Here is a 14,665-nt window from a genome sequence, read left to right as displayed (position 1 = left end):
GCGTCTGAGCATATTTGTTTGCAATGGTAGGTGACCGTAGAGCCTGAGGAGGAATGGACTCGAATCTGAGGCGAGTGAATCCTGCAGGGTCTGCGCATATTTGTTTGCAACGGTAGGTGACCGTACAGCCTGAGGAGGAATGGACTTGAATCTGAGGCGAGTGAATCCTGCAGGGTCTGCGCATATTTGTTTGCAATGGTAGGTGACCGTAGAGCCTGAGGAGGAATGGACTCGAATCTGAGGCGAGTGAATCCTGCAGCGTCTGAGCATATTTGTTTGCAATGGTAGGTGACCGTAGAGCCTGAGGAGGAATGGACTCGAATCTGAGGCGAGTGAATCCTGCAGGGTCTGCGCATATTTGTTTGCAATGGTAGGTGACCGTACAGCCTGAGGAGGAATGGACTTGAATCTGAGGCGAGTGAATCCTGCAGGGTCTGCGCATATTTGTTTTCAATGGTAGGTGACCGTAGAGCCTGAGGAGGAATGGACTCGAATCTGAGGCGAGTGAATCCTGCAGCGTCTGCGCATATTTGTTTGCAATGGTAGGTGACCGTAGAGCCTGAGGAGGAATGGACTTGAATCTGAGGCGAGTGAATCCTGCAGTGTCTGCGCATATTTGTTTGCAATGGTAGGGGACTGTAGAGCCTGAGGAGGAATGGACTCGAATCTGAGGCGAGTGAATCCTGCAGTGTCTGCACATATTTGTTTACAATGGTAGGTGACCGTAGAGCCTGAGGAGGAATGGACTTGAATCTGAGGCGAGTGAATCCTGCAGCGTCTGAGCATATTTGTTTGCAATGGTAGGTGACCGTACAGCCTGAGGAGGAATGGACTTGAATCTGAGGCGAGTGAATCCTGCAGGGTCTGCGCATATTTGTTTTCAATGGTAGGTGACCGTAGAGCCTGAGGAGGAATGGACTCGAATCTGAGGCAAGTGAATCCTGCAGCGTCTGAGCATATTTGTTTGCAATGGTAGGTGACCGTAGAGCCTGAGGAGGAATGGACTCGAATCTGAGGCGAGTGAATCCTGCGGCGTCTGCGCATATTTGTTTGCAATGGTAGGTGACCGTAGAGCCTGAGGAGGAATGGACTTGAATCTGAGGCGAGTGAATCCTGCAGCGTCTGCGCATATTTGTTTGCAATGGTAGGGGACCGTAGAGCCTGAGGAGGAATGGACTCGAATCTGAGGCGAGTGAATCCTGCAGGGTCTGCGCATATTTGTTTGCAACGGTAGGTGACCGTACAGCCTGAGGAGGAATGGACTTGAATCTGAGGCGAGTGAATCCTGCAGGGTCTGCGCATATTTGTTTGCAATGGTAGGGGACCGTAGAGCCTGAGGAGGAATGGACTCGAATCTGAGGCGAGTGAATCCTGCAGGGTCTGCGCATATTTGTTTGCAATGGTAGGTGACCTAGAGCCTGAGGAGGAATAGACTCGAATCTGAGTCGAGTGAATCCTGCAGGGTCTGCGCATATTTGTTTGCTAAGGTAGGTGACCTAGAGCCTGAGGAGGAATGGACTCGAATCTGAGGCGAGTGAATCCTGCAGGGTCTGCGCATATTTGTTTGCAATGGTAGGGGACCGTAGAGCCTGAGGAGGAATGGACTCGAACTGAGGCGAGTGAATCCTGCAGCGTCTGCGCATATTTGTTTGCAATGGTAGGTGACCGTAGAGCCTGAGGAAGAATGGACTCAAATCTGAGTCGAGTGAATCCTGCAGCGTCTGCGCATATTTGTTTGCAATGGTAGGTGACCGTAGAGCCTGAGGAGGAATGGACTCGAATCTGAGTCGAGTGAATCCTGCAGGGTCTGCGCATATTTGTTTGCAATGGTAGGTGACCGTAGAGCCTGAGGAAGAATGGACTTGAATCTGAGTCGAGTGAATCCTGCAGGGTCTGCGCATATTTGTTTGCAATGGTAGGTGACCGTAGAGCCTGAGGAGGAATGGACTCGAATCTGAGTCGAGTGAATCCTGTAGGGTCTGCGCATATTTGTTTGCAATGGTAGGTGACGTAGAGCCTGAGGAGGAATGGACTTGAATCTTAGGCGAGTGAATCCTGCAGGGTCTGCACATATTTGTTTGCAATGGTAGGTGACCGTAGAGCCTGAGGAGGAATGGACTCGAATCTGAGTCGAGTGAATCCTGCAGGGTCTGCGCATATTTGTTTGCAATGGTAGGTGACCGTAGAGCCTGAGGAGGAATGGACTTGAATCTGAGGCGAGTGAATCCTGCAGCGTCTGAGCATATTTGTTTGCAATGGTAGGTGACCGTAGAGCCTGAGGAGGAATGTACCGTTTTTTTTTTGGGCCTGTGGCTGTATTACGTTCAAAATAAGGTTGACTTGTTCTGACAGCTTGTAAGTGAACGCAGTGCATGGTCTCGTACGTTTTTTGCAAACTGAATTAGGACCAAGCATGGCAGTTATTGTGTGTGTTTTTTGCAGGTGTAGAAAGTATTGTTACTTTTTATATTTGTATGTTACGGCGTTGTGATCGGTTGCACGTTGTTGGTAGTGTCTCACAGAGAGCAGTTAATAAAAGCAGATTCGCTGCGTTTACCTAATAGGCTTTGACCATATTTAATCGCACTTACACGTCTATCAGTAAGCCTCAAAGATCCCCGTTTTTTTTGTTGCATTCTTCCACTTCTCGGAACTAATGATCATCACCCGGCTCTAGATGGGAGAGGGGGCAGAGGGCTCTAGATGGGAGAGGGAGCAGAGGGCTCTAGATGGGAGAGGGGGCAGAGGGCTCTAGATGGGAGAGGGGGCAGAGGGCTCTAGATGGGAGAGGGAGCAGAGGGCTCTAGATGGGAGAGGGAGCAGAGGGCTCTAGATGGGAGAGGGAGCAGAGGGCTCTAGATGGGAGAGGGGGCAGAGGGCTCTAGATGGGAGAGGGGGCAGAGGGCTCTAGATGGGAGAGGGGGCAGAGGGCTCTAGATGGGACTCTAGATGGGAGAGGGAGCAGAGGGCTCTAGATGGGAGAGGGAGCAGAGGGCTCTAGATGGGAGAGGGAGCAGAGGGCTCTAGATGGGAGAGGGAGCAGAGGGCTCTAGATGGGAGAGGGAGCAGAGGGCTCTAGATGGGAGAGGGAGCAGAGGGCTCTAGATGGGAGAGGGGGCAGAGGGCTCTAGATGGGAGAGGGGGCAGAGGGCTCTAGATGGGAGAGGGAGCAGAGGGCTCTAGATGGGAGAGGAAGCAGAGGGCTCTACATGGGAGAGGGAGCAGAGGGCTCTAGATGGGAGAGGGAGCAGAGGGCTCTAGATGGGAGAGGGAGCAGAGGGCTCTAGATGGGAGAGGGGGCAGAGGGCTCTAGATGGGAGAGGGGGCAGAGGGCTCTAGATGGGAGAGGGAGCAGAGGGCTCTAGATGGGAGAGGGAGCAGAGGGCTTTAGATGGGAGAGGGGGCAGAGGGCTCTAGATGGGAGAGGGGGCAGAGGGCTCTAGATGGGAGAGGGGGCAGAGGGCTCTAGATGGGAGAGGGAGCAGAGGGATCTAGATGGGAGAGGGAGCAGAGGGCTCTAGATGGGAGAGGGAGCAGAGGGCTCTAGATGGGAGAGGGAGCAGAGGGCTCTAGATGGTAGAGGGAGCAGAGGGCTCTAGATGGTAGAGTGAGCAGAGGGCTCTAGATGGGAGAGGGAGCAGAGGGCTCTAGATGGTAGAGGGAGCAGAGGGCTCTAGATGGGAGAGGGAGCAGAGGGATCTAGATGGGAGAGGGAGCAGAGGGATCTAGATGGGAGAGGGAGCAGAGGGCTCTAGATGGGAGAGTGAGCAGAGGGATCTAGATGGTAGAGGGAGCAGAGGGCTCTAGATGGGAGAGGGAGCAGAGGGCTCTAGATGGGAGAGGGAGCAGAGGGATCTAGATGGGAGAGGGAGCAGAGGGCTCTAGATGGGAGAGGGAGCAGAGGGCTCTCGATGGGAGAGGGAGCAGAGGGGTCTAGATGGGAGAGGGAGCAGAGGGCTCTCAATGGGAGAGGGAGCAGAGGGGTCTAGATGGGAGAGGGGGCAGAGGGCTCTAGATGGGAGAGGGAGCAGAGGGCTCTAGATGGGAGAGGGAGAGGGCTCTAGATGGGAGAGGGAGCAGTTGTGGCTCATTTGCTGCCACATTCACAGTGGTAGTTGTTGACCCAAGCTCTGGCTTTGGTCAACCACCACAGCTGTTCAATGTGGCTGCTTAGAAAATAAACACACTGCACCCAAATAACTGTAAAGTAGTGTTTAAGACGTTTTTCATCTGTGACGCACACTTGCTCTAATATATATGATTACGAATTCAGCTTTAAGAGTTTACCCACAGGTGTGTATGTATGATTGTGTGTATATCTATCTCCTACTGGCGGTCGCAAATAAGTTAACTGTGTAGCTTCGGTGAGCCGGACCATTACACTGTGGCTGCTCACTTTACTGGTGTGACATTTTAAAGTAATACTGCCTGCCGTGCTGTGATCGCTGTGTGTGTGTCGCAGCCTCTCATGAGGCTTGCCCAGAAATCAGGCTTCCATGCCACTACTGACTGCGTCGGCCAGAGTCCTAAAGTCAGCTGACTAATTAATTTATGGTAGAGGCCCGACGCAGCTGAGCTCTGTGTTAAGGCCTCTCACATCCTGTTGTATAGTCCTGTGATTCTGCCGTCTAAACACAAGTCCTTGCTCTTGTTTGCTGGTAATTCTTAGCGGAGCCATGTGAGTCCTGCTTTCTAGATGTCCGCATTTTATTGTTTTCTAGTGGTGATGTCTGAGGCTGGTATTAGTAGTTACTTCCCAAGCCTTACATTAATCCTGCTTACAGAATTCGCCTTTGAATAAGGTTGCCAATGCAGTGGCAGCCTTACTAACTCTGTTGCTCACCCCACTCCAAGTGACCTGTCATGTACAACAAACACCACCCGATAAAAGTGTTTTGTTTTATACTCCTTGTTTTACCATGCTCCTTATCTTTTCTTTTGGCATTTTTTCCGCCTTTTTATCCTTATTCGCCTTATGTGCCATCCAAAATTCACAAGTTTATTATATGATCAGCATTGTACAAGAGAAGCAATTAAATAGCAATACAAGAAAACACATACTTCCTATCACTTTTATGAAATATGTAAGTAAAGAAGACTCGGTGTCATGAACAGGAGAATGGTCACGGTCTTCAATGCTATGTCATGTGAAGTGATGCCTGCCCTCTTTCATAGCAGCCAAGCTTATGTGTGACATTTTGATATTTTCATTATAATTATGAGTTACCCACACAGGCGTTTCTTTCTCATTGCTCAAATAGGTCTAATTTTTGATATTTATACATTTCCCTCGTCCTCATGGCTTGATTTTTTTGCTCACAAGAAAGTGTCACTCATAGTTGTTGAAATGTCACTCATAATTATCCTGAAGTTATGAAAATGTCACACGTAGCAATCTGAAACCTTGGCAGCTATGCTTCTCATCACAGGCTTTTCAGGCGAAAAAATGTCAATGTTTGCTGAGGCCTTCAAAAGAGTGACCCAACTCCAGCAGTGAGGGCCAATGAGCATTGTGGATACAAAATAATCATCGATCGATGCAGACAACAACAACAGATGAATCCCGGACAGCAGGCTCGAGACCCTCCAGCAGCAGACAGTCTTTGTATCTCATGGCCTCACCTGGGGTTCAATGTGGGGCCTGCTGTGCTCCCTGCTGTGGGTCTTGACCTCACCCGGGGTTCAATGTGGGTCGGGCCTCTCCTGGGGTTTCGTGAGGTAGTTTGGGTGCTGTGCTCCAGGACTGAACCATGAGCGCGGGGTTAAAAGGGGGCCGGTGATGGACAACTGCGCATGCGCTGGGGATAGACACTGCTTTCCACAGTGCAGATTAAAGAAACCTTGGATTAACTGCGCATGCGCTGAGGACAGACATTGCCTCCTGCCACGGTGCTCTAATTAAATTCGCACCCCCGTCGTTTTGTACACCCCCCACGTCAGAGGGGTGCCGATTTATGCAGGTTCTGCCTGTGTATTGGCGCTCCCCCGTCTGGCTGCACACCCTACGGTAGTCACTCACGCATGCGCACACACGAGGGGGAGCAGGAACGAGTGACACTAATACTTGAACATGGTAGCCACACTCTGCTCTTTATGAACGCTTAAGTCCTTTTTATTTGTTCAGCTCATTTGACGTCACATGTGTTCCTGCGGGGGGGGGGGGGGGGGGGGGTTCTGATTATTAAGGTTTCGAGTATCTCAGAAGCCAGTTAGCGTATCTAGCTTCAGAAAGGGAGATTTGAGCACCTTTCCATCCGTTTTATCATAGGTTTGAACCCGCTCGCACAGACTTATTAGTGCATCACCCGCCATTCCTTTTTTTAGTACGGAATTGTCACACATTGTTATTGCATTGTTTCATATAGAGAGGGGGCATTTCTTTTTTTTACTATCTTTGTTTTGCTGTTCTCGATCGTCCTACCTGAAAGGTGAGATTCATCATCGCACTCACTCTGGTGACGGGTCAGGGTTAACATTGGATCATGTGTCATTTCAGACCGCACTTATTATTTTTTTGACAGGGTACATCAGTACTGTTTCCGCTTTTCGATGACTGACAGTGACTCGCCTAGCAGTTTGACACTTGCGAAGCTCTTTGTAAACACAGCAGGTGAGCCGAGTCTTGTTCAGCAGGTTTTTTCTTATCCAGCACTTAGTTCTATCCAGATTGTTACATCTCTGATATTTATTTCAGATTTTCTATTCAGATTCTCATAAGTATTGTTGGATACTAGCATATGAGCCTCAACCTAGAGTGACAAGGTGCTTTTCTGTTCCACCATGGTTTTTGTTGTAATACAAGGCACGTCTTTACTTCTAATCAGCATGTTGTAACTTCCTTCGTCTAATGCACTGAAAGCTCCATTGACTTCATGAGAGGGATAATAAGGACGTTTACAATAGAAGTAGTGGAACGTGTCACATGTCACGTGGGGGCACTTGGCAGCTATTAATAATGTTTTTAGGACAATAGAGTTTCGCTTTAATCCACCCCTTTTCCCAGATGTCCCTTCTAATATGAACGGGACCACTGACTGCAGGGAAGAAATTAAAATTTCGTGGGGGAGGCTAACGTATGGAAAGCAGCCCTATTCGCCAATGGAACGATTATTAGACGCGCAAAAGGCAAGGCACCCTTGGCCTGGGGTAGGTGGCACGTGTGTCTTATCTGTGAAAGTTCCTGCAAATTTAAAAGTATCAGAGGTGTGGCAAAGTACCTATTCAGAACCCAAGGCTAAGAAACCCTACTCAGAAAATGTGCAATGTCCCTAATTGGTGAGCAACAAAGAATTTTTTTAAAGTCTCCCGCTCATCAAGGGCGTAAGAGATTGGGGGAGCCAGGGTCAAGCAGGAGAGTAATGGACTCTATCATACCCTGACTCTGGAATGAGGTATATCTGTGTGAGCAGTACAGAAACAATTAGCTCTGCATATACATTCTTTTGGGCAACCTCAATTTCTATCATTTCTATCAATCTTCAATTGATATCTTTGTAGGTATATGTATGTATATAGCGCAAGCCTAAATGTGGATCAACAGAGCACTCTGCAGTATGGTGGTATTGGAATACGATACAAGTTTGTGTGCATCAAGTAAAGATTTAAAACAATTACACATTTCAAAATATTTTAAGTCTTTTTTTTCCTTCTCCAAATAGGCAAATTCTCAAATACTTCCTGACCCTCAAGCCCCAGACAATGCGTCAGAAGGGAGGTTTTCCTCTCCGGTGTGAAGTATGAACCACAATTGTAAATAATGCGGTTAAATGGGAATCCTATCTGGAAGACAAGATAATTACCGCAAAAAGACGACACGGGTGGACCGTGATAAATTCATATACCGGGATAAAACCACAGTCCTACCTAGAAAGTCACTTTAACAATTCGTTAAAACAAAGATATATAAAACATCGATTAGGTCTACAGTTCTCAAAGGACCTGCTACCAGCCTGGAAAAACTGCCACACCGACCCCCATTGTCGCCTATGCGGATATCGAAATGAAACATTACCGCACTTACTATGTGTGTGCCCGGCACTTAAGGACTTGAGGAGACGGCTTTTAAAGAACATTTTTAACAAATTGAATATTCGGACTTGTAGGCAAGCCGTAATCCAATGGCTAGATGGATCATGTCCTATGCTGGCCTGCAGAGGGGTCAAATATATGATGAAAGCTCAATCTCTCCTACAGCAAGCTGACCTTGGAATTATACCACCAAGCTGAAATTACTGACTCTTACTTGCCACTTACAAATAGTTTTAATTGCCAATATTTTAAAATGTGTTTTATGTCCCAAGTTGATCTAGATGCATATTGTAATGATTTTTAATAATTTTATACAATAAAAATTGACTTGACTTGAACCACAAACCTTGGCATTGTCGCCAAATATATTTACCTCACTTTCCCATTTCATAGGAGGTTCTCCTGGTGAAGTTAGAAAAAATGGTGGGGCTACTGTGTCCTGCATATTAAGTGTTGAAAAGGAAAATAATGATTAAACGCAAAACAAAACTAGAAAAGATTGGAAATATGAGTCGTTTATGTAAAAATTTAGTTACAGAAATGATTTAATTAACTGTTCAAATGTTTCATATTTCCACGTAAATAATCAATGAGGAAATTGGTGAAAGAATCCTGATTGCTGCAGTAATAGATGAGAAACAGGATCTGTCTGACTGCCAGTAACCTTAGCTGAGGGAAAAGCAGTTGCTGATCTAGAGCCTCATTTATGAGGCAGTGCGCCACTTTTATGCCGCCGGTGCGTCACTTTTTGTGACGCACCAGCGGCGTAAAAAATGCGCCTTTTTCGCGCCATATTTACAAAGTGATGCGTCTAGGTAGATGTGTCACTTTGTAAACCCCTGCGTCACATTATACCTGCGCCGGGTATAATGTATGCAGGGGGGGGCGTTCTGACGCAAGAAAGGGTCATGGAAGTGACGCAGTGAAATCTATAAGATTTCACTGCGCCAATTCTAGGACTCAAATGTGTCAAAATCTTACGCCTGCCTCACAGCAGGTGTAAGACTGACGCAGGCCCTTTCACATGGGGCTTGCCCATGTGGAAGGACTCATTACTGGAGTTGCGTCACTTTTATGACACACTCCACCAATGTGTCACTTTTGCGCCTACAGATACTTCAGAAATACTGACGTATCTGTAACTCCTTGCGACAAGATGCGTCATTCTGTAAATATGACGCATCATTGGTGTCGCAAGGAGGGCGCAATGAAAAGTGATGCATCGATGTTTTCACGCAGCGATGCGTCACTTTTCATAAATGAGGCCCTTAGTGTTTTCCTTTACATTGCTGATCACTTGATGACTCACTAGACATTGGGGGTGGCAAAAACAAGCTGCGGTACAATTCATGCATCCAGGCAGTGAACGGGTAGCAAAGGTAGAGCGTTGTTTCAAATATACTCTAGAGTTTCCAGATTGAAGGAGCCGGACTTTAAAAACCCCAATACAAAGTGTCAAATGCTTGCGAACATGAGAATGAGTAAACATGAGATTGAGCAGACATCCCGCACCAGGCAGAACTGTTGCGTGTTTATCTAGGTTCCTGATCGATACTGTGACCTTATGCCCCTATTCGGCTATAAATCCATTTATTCCCTATATTGGCATAACCGTTCAAGTGCAATTTCTGAAAAGTCATCTCTGGCCTCACACGAACAGAGCCACATTCCAGCATAGTTCTCTCTGCCACTTCCTTTGCGACCAATTAGTGCAATGACAGAGCAGCAGTCACTATCTGATATTCCTAGATTAACACTCCGAGTTCTTCAACAAGATAAAAGCTTAGCAAACCTGGAAATCCCCGCTTGCTGTGTTTTGATAGTAATGGAACTCTAATGAGCAACTGATAACTATCACTTCCTAGTGACATCTTTAATTGACGTCTTATGTCCAGCAAACTTGCGTCAAACCCGGCACCTGTCAGGTATAAATATTACCAACGTTGCCTTAAGCAATGTGAGCTGCAAGCTACTGTTGCTGATGCTGGCTGCCTGCAAGACCCCGTGTTGGTAAATCTAGCACTCTGTCGCTGCAGCCTGCTATCCTGTGGTGGTGAAGCTGCTGATACCATTATCGCCGCTAAAGCGCGAACTATGGTGCAGTATGCTTAAGGAGCTGAACAGCCGTCCCTCTGCGAAGACATCCAGCAGATTCCAGCTGCCCGCGGACGCTGTCCCCCCTCCTTCCTCGACGCGCTGAAGAGAAGCTGCTGCCTTTCTCCTGCAGAGAAATCCAGCTTCGGCGTTTCCGGTTTACCCTCGCGGGTGACTGGGATATCGAGAGAGACCCCTGAAGGAGATACCAATCCTCCATCATTCTATTCAGAGGTATGGTGTTGACTAAACCCTTAGACGAGAATTCTTGAAACAAACCTTGGCAAAACCAACTTAACTTAAAGCTACTTACTCCCCTTCCACGTGTTAGGCTTAGGTCAGGCACACTGGGGTAGGCGTAGTTAGAAGCACCAGTTGAGTATGTTAGCCTAATGTATATATGAATGTATATATGTTTTATTACTTTTAAACCATTGTATGGCTAAGAAACCATATCAATGCTTTTACAGTTCTATTTCGCAATACTTATCTTACTGTACGTACTTTTTATAATAACAATTATTGCAATTGTGGCAATACATTTCTCTTGTACGAGAAGAAAGACTGTTCAATAAATGTTAACCCTTTATTGACAAACGCCCGTCTCTCTATTCTCTACATCTCGTGAAAGTAAACTGCACTAGACTGACTGAGTGAAATACATGTCTATTGTTTCACACGACCCTAGAGATTGACTCTTGATCTGAGGAGCAAAGTTGTCATGTTGCACGGTTGTTGGAAAGCTGAATCCCTTCTTGTCTGTGCCAAGGAAGCTGATCACTTCCTATGCAGAGAAGAAAGTTTCCAGTGACCTCTGAGCTAGTTGGTAACACAACCCAATTAAGTTTAGCATAGTCAGTGGAGGCCTGAAATATCCGCAGTTCCACGTCGATACTACTGTTTATGTTATTCCAATGCGCAGGGCCTAGTGGGAAACTAGGAACTACACTACATGGCGCCCTAACGTTTGGTAAGGCGATAAACTAACACAAGACGTTAGAGTAACTCAGTCGTGCATATTTCACACCCCTTTCTCCCGTAAATACTCCAATAGACGTCTGGAGTGGGTGAAAGGTTAAAATCCGCCCGACCTTAGTAGGAAGAGATTCCTATGTAAAGCTCTGGTTTATTCAACGTTGAAGGATACAGTGTTCCAAAATATTGTGCACCTAATCTTTGTCTCCTTGGAGACCTACTCTGCAAACCTTGCATTTTTACAATGCCAGAAAATAACGGAACCAATGGGGCCGCAGCAGATGCGACTCAGCAAGGTCTCGAATACACAGACCCGGATGCTATAATCATCCCGGTCCACTTAAGAAGATCTATAACTTTAAAACTTATAGAGAACGGACTGACACCACAAGGTGGTACAGTAATTTTCGTGATAGAGGCTCACGAGTATCGGCAGACAGAGGTATTCTATTCATGGATAAACTTTCCAGCGGTAAACGCTAGAACAGAAGAGTTTCACTATTACAAAATAGAGAAACCTCCGGAAGAGTACGCTCCTTTCGAGGAGATTGAAATTCCACTTAAATTTCAAGAGCACCTGCTCTGGTTTAATGGCGCCCTAAAACACAATGATCACATAACCAGGCTCGGTCCACTAGGTAGACCAGGAGCAACGTGGCCGGTTCTAGCCAGCTACACACCACATCCTGACATTGTAAAAATGTCTAGAGAAGCGCTGTTAGTACAGCTAAACACATTAATAAAAATACATAGGCAATTAGTCCAATATGTAATGCGGACTGCAACAGTCCAGCCAGCTGTTAATGTACCACAGCTGACCCCTCATCAGGGGAACACAAATAAAATTACACCACAGAACATACAGTCATGTCTTGGTAAAACACCCGTAAAACGGGAACAAATTCCTTTCTGGTTAGCACAGAAAATCACTCAAATAGAGGCAGTATTTCCTGATACTACCCCTATTGAGAAACACAGAATCTTGACCATCTGCCTTCCTATGGGAATCGCACCACACGTGGAGGACTGCGACACTTGGGGTACAGTCTTTGCTTCCATTTACACAAAAACACACGGTGTTCCGTCTATGGCGGTAATACCAGAAGTGCTAAAACAGATTCAAAATGAATACGGTCCAGAGCCCGCTTTAAATCTAGGTATGAAATTACTGAAAGACTTCAAGCAGGTCACGGCTATATTATTAGCCAACATTAGAGGAGAAGCAGCATCTGTGGCGATCCGCCAGAAGTTGAAGGAAACAGTTATAGAAGATCCTGTTGAGCTTGCAAAAATCATAGAAAAATGCTATGAAGAATTAGGTAGAGACAGCTTGGGTGGAAAAACAGTTAAGCCCCAACTGCTCGAAAATCCTGAAAAATTATTTATTAAAAATAATTCAAACACTCCTAAAAAGAGCTGGGATGGAAATAAACAATCCACTCCCAAGGAAAAAGTTTTCCAGTCCAGAGGAAGGTCTCCTCGACGGAGGGAAAGAACTCCGACTCGAGAACGCCAGTCTCCCCAGAGGGAGCCCTCTGAGAAAAGATATAACCTTAGAAATAGGGATAATCTGAAAAAACCTGATAGATATCAAAGTATTGATACACGTCCCTCTCGATCTTTTCCACAGAATTCGGAAAGAAGAGGACGGTCAGACCCAGGAGAGCACACCAAGTCCAAAGACAAGGAACCTGCTCAGAGTAAAAAATCTAAATTTCAGAAAAAGCAGGTAGCCAGTATTAGAGTAATCAACCATGCCGAGAATACTGAGGACACAGTTGAAAAACGGGGAGTGGGCATTGACAATGTTGGACAGTGCAGCAGAAATCAGTATAGCGCTCAAGATCTTGATGAGTCATCTGGAGACAGTGGACACGAATGAATACATTCAGGTTGAAACTGCCGACGCCAGACTTAGCGAGCCCCATAAAATATACGAAATAACATTGGGTATAGAGGGTGATAAGACTAGGAAAATTAAGGGTCTATTTTGGGATAAGATCTCAAAAGGCTATGATATTCTGTTAGCTGAAAAAGATTGGCCCCCAGAGTTTGTCAGGGAGTGCCCTCGTGGCGAAGAAGTGATTATGCCTGCCTTCTCGAATCACATACCGATTCACAAAAAATATACATATGCAAGGAAATGGGCAGTGGCCCAGGCACCTGCATTATATAAAAATCATGTAGGATGGGATGAGGATTCACCTCCTCACAAAATCCAATTAAAAAGTGAACCAACTGCCCAACGGCAGTATCCCATAAAGCAAGAAGCTAAAAAACAAGTCAGGGAGATCTTAGATCAACTTGAGTACCAGGGGGTGATTGAAACATGCACCTCTCAAATGAACAATCCTTTGTTTCCTGTCTCCAAGCCAGACAATTCATATCGTCTAGTTTTGGACTACAGACACCTTAATACATGTTGCAAAACCTTTGCGGTACAAAACTCGCATAGTGCAGCCCTAATGAATAACATAGTTAGGAAAAAATATAAAACGACATTAGACATTTCTAATGGTTTCTTTTGTCAAAACATTGCACCGGAAAGCAGATATTTGACCGCTTTCTCTGCATTTGGGTCACAGAAAAAAATTCTGTCGACTCCCACAGGGGTTCAAGAACAGCCCAGGACTATTCTCAGCTAGGTTAACAGAGTTACTACAAATCTATGATGATGAAGCATTATCTTACGTAGATGATATCTATCTCACAGACGACGACTTGGATACTCACTTGAAAAGAGTGAACACCATTATACTTGGGTTCGCAGCAGAGGGTTACAAATTCAACTTTAAAAAGTCCCGAATTGCCCATCTGACAGTACTATTTTTAGGGTACAAATTATCAAGTGAAGGGAAAAGCCTAGCGGACAACTTCTTAGAGAAGTGCGCTGTACTCCAAGCTCCAAAAACGCTGAAGAATTTACAATCCATTCTAGGTTTTCTGAATTTCGGAAGAACTTACATACTAAATTACGCAGAGAGGGTTAAACCTCTCTACGAACTAATTAAACCTGATTTTAAACAAATCAATTGGACTCAAAAACACACAGAAATTTTGAGATCACTGCAAACAGACATGTTAGCAAAAACAAAATTAGATACACGTGACAACACGATGGATCTTGTAATCCGAGTCATCCCAGGAAGATGTGGATTCACGTACCTAACCTCTAATGAGGGAGAAAAGGTACCAATTTCAATCAAATCTCACTTGTACACACAAGCAGAAAAAACATTCAGTCACACAGAAAGAACTGTGAAAGCAGTGCAAATCGCATTGGCAAATGAAAGAGAACTAGCACACGGCAAACGGAATAATATCCTTACAGCGGAGTCCGCCTTCGAGGCGCTATTCAGCCCAGTAAACCTGCCTACAGTGTCACTGGATCCGAAATGGATACAGTGTATAGATTCTCTAGGAGCGGAAGATGTGAAATACTATTTCGCACCGCAATTCGAAGAACTGAATGATTTAGAATATGAAGAAGAATATCCTCTGCCAATCGAAATTCTACCTCTCCCACAGTACGCCTATATAATCTATACAGATAGCTTTGTACAGCATT

General features: G+C 45.9%; 1 protein-coding gene across 1 annotated transcript in view; it reads right to left on the bottom strand.

Moving 5' to 3' along the window:
* LOC147737202 (uncharacterized) overlaps positions 1 to 5,771 on the bottom strand; it is a 92,123-nt gene extending 86,352 nt beyond the window's left edge. The window contains exon 1 of the mRNA XM_086919149.1: positions 5,623 to 5,771. The gene's annotated coding sequence lies outside the window, so the exon portion shown is untranslated. The remainder of the gene's footprint in view (positions 1 to 5,622) is intronic.
* Positions 5,772 to 14,665: the final 8,894 nt, after the last annotated feature.

Source organism: Lissotriton vulgaris, chromosome 1_1 (genome assembly GCF_964263255.1).
Source record: "Lissotriton vulgaris chromosome 1_1, aLisVul1.2, whole genome shotgun sequence".
NCBI lineage: Eukaryota > Metazoa > Chordata > Amphibia > Caudata > Salamandridae > Lissotriton > Lissotriton vulgaris.
Note: the sequence above shows the minus strand (reverse complement) of the source record. Positions and strands in the feature narration are given on the sequence as shown.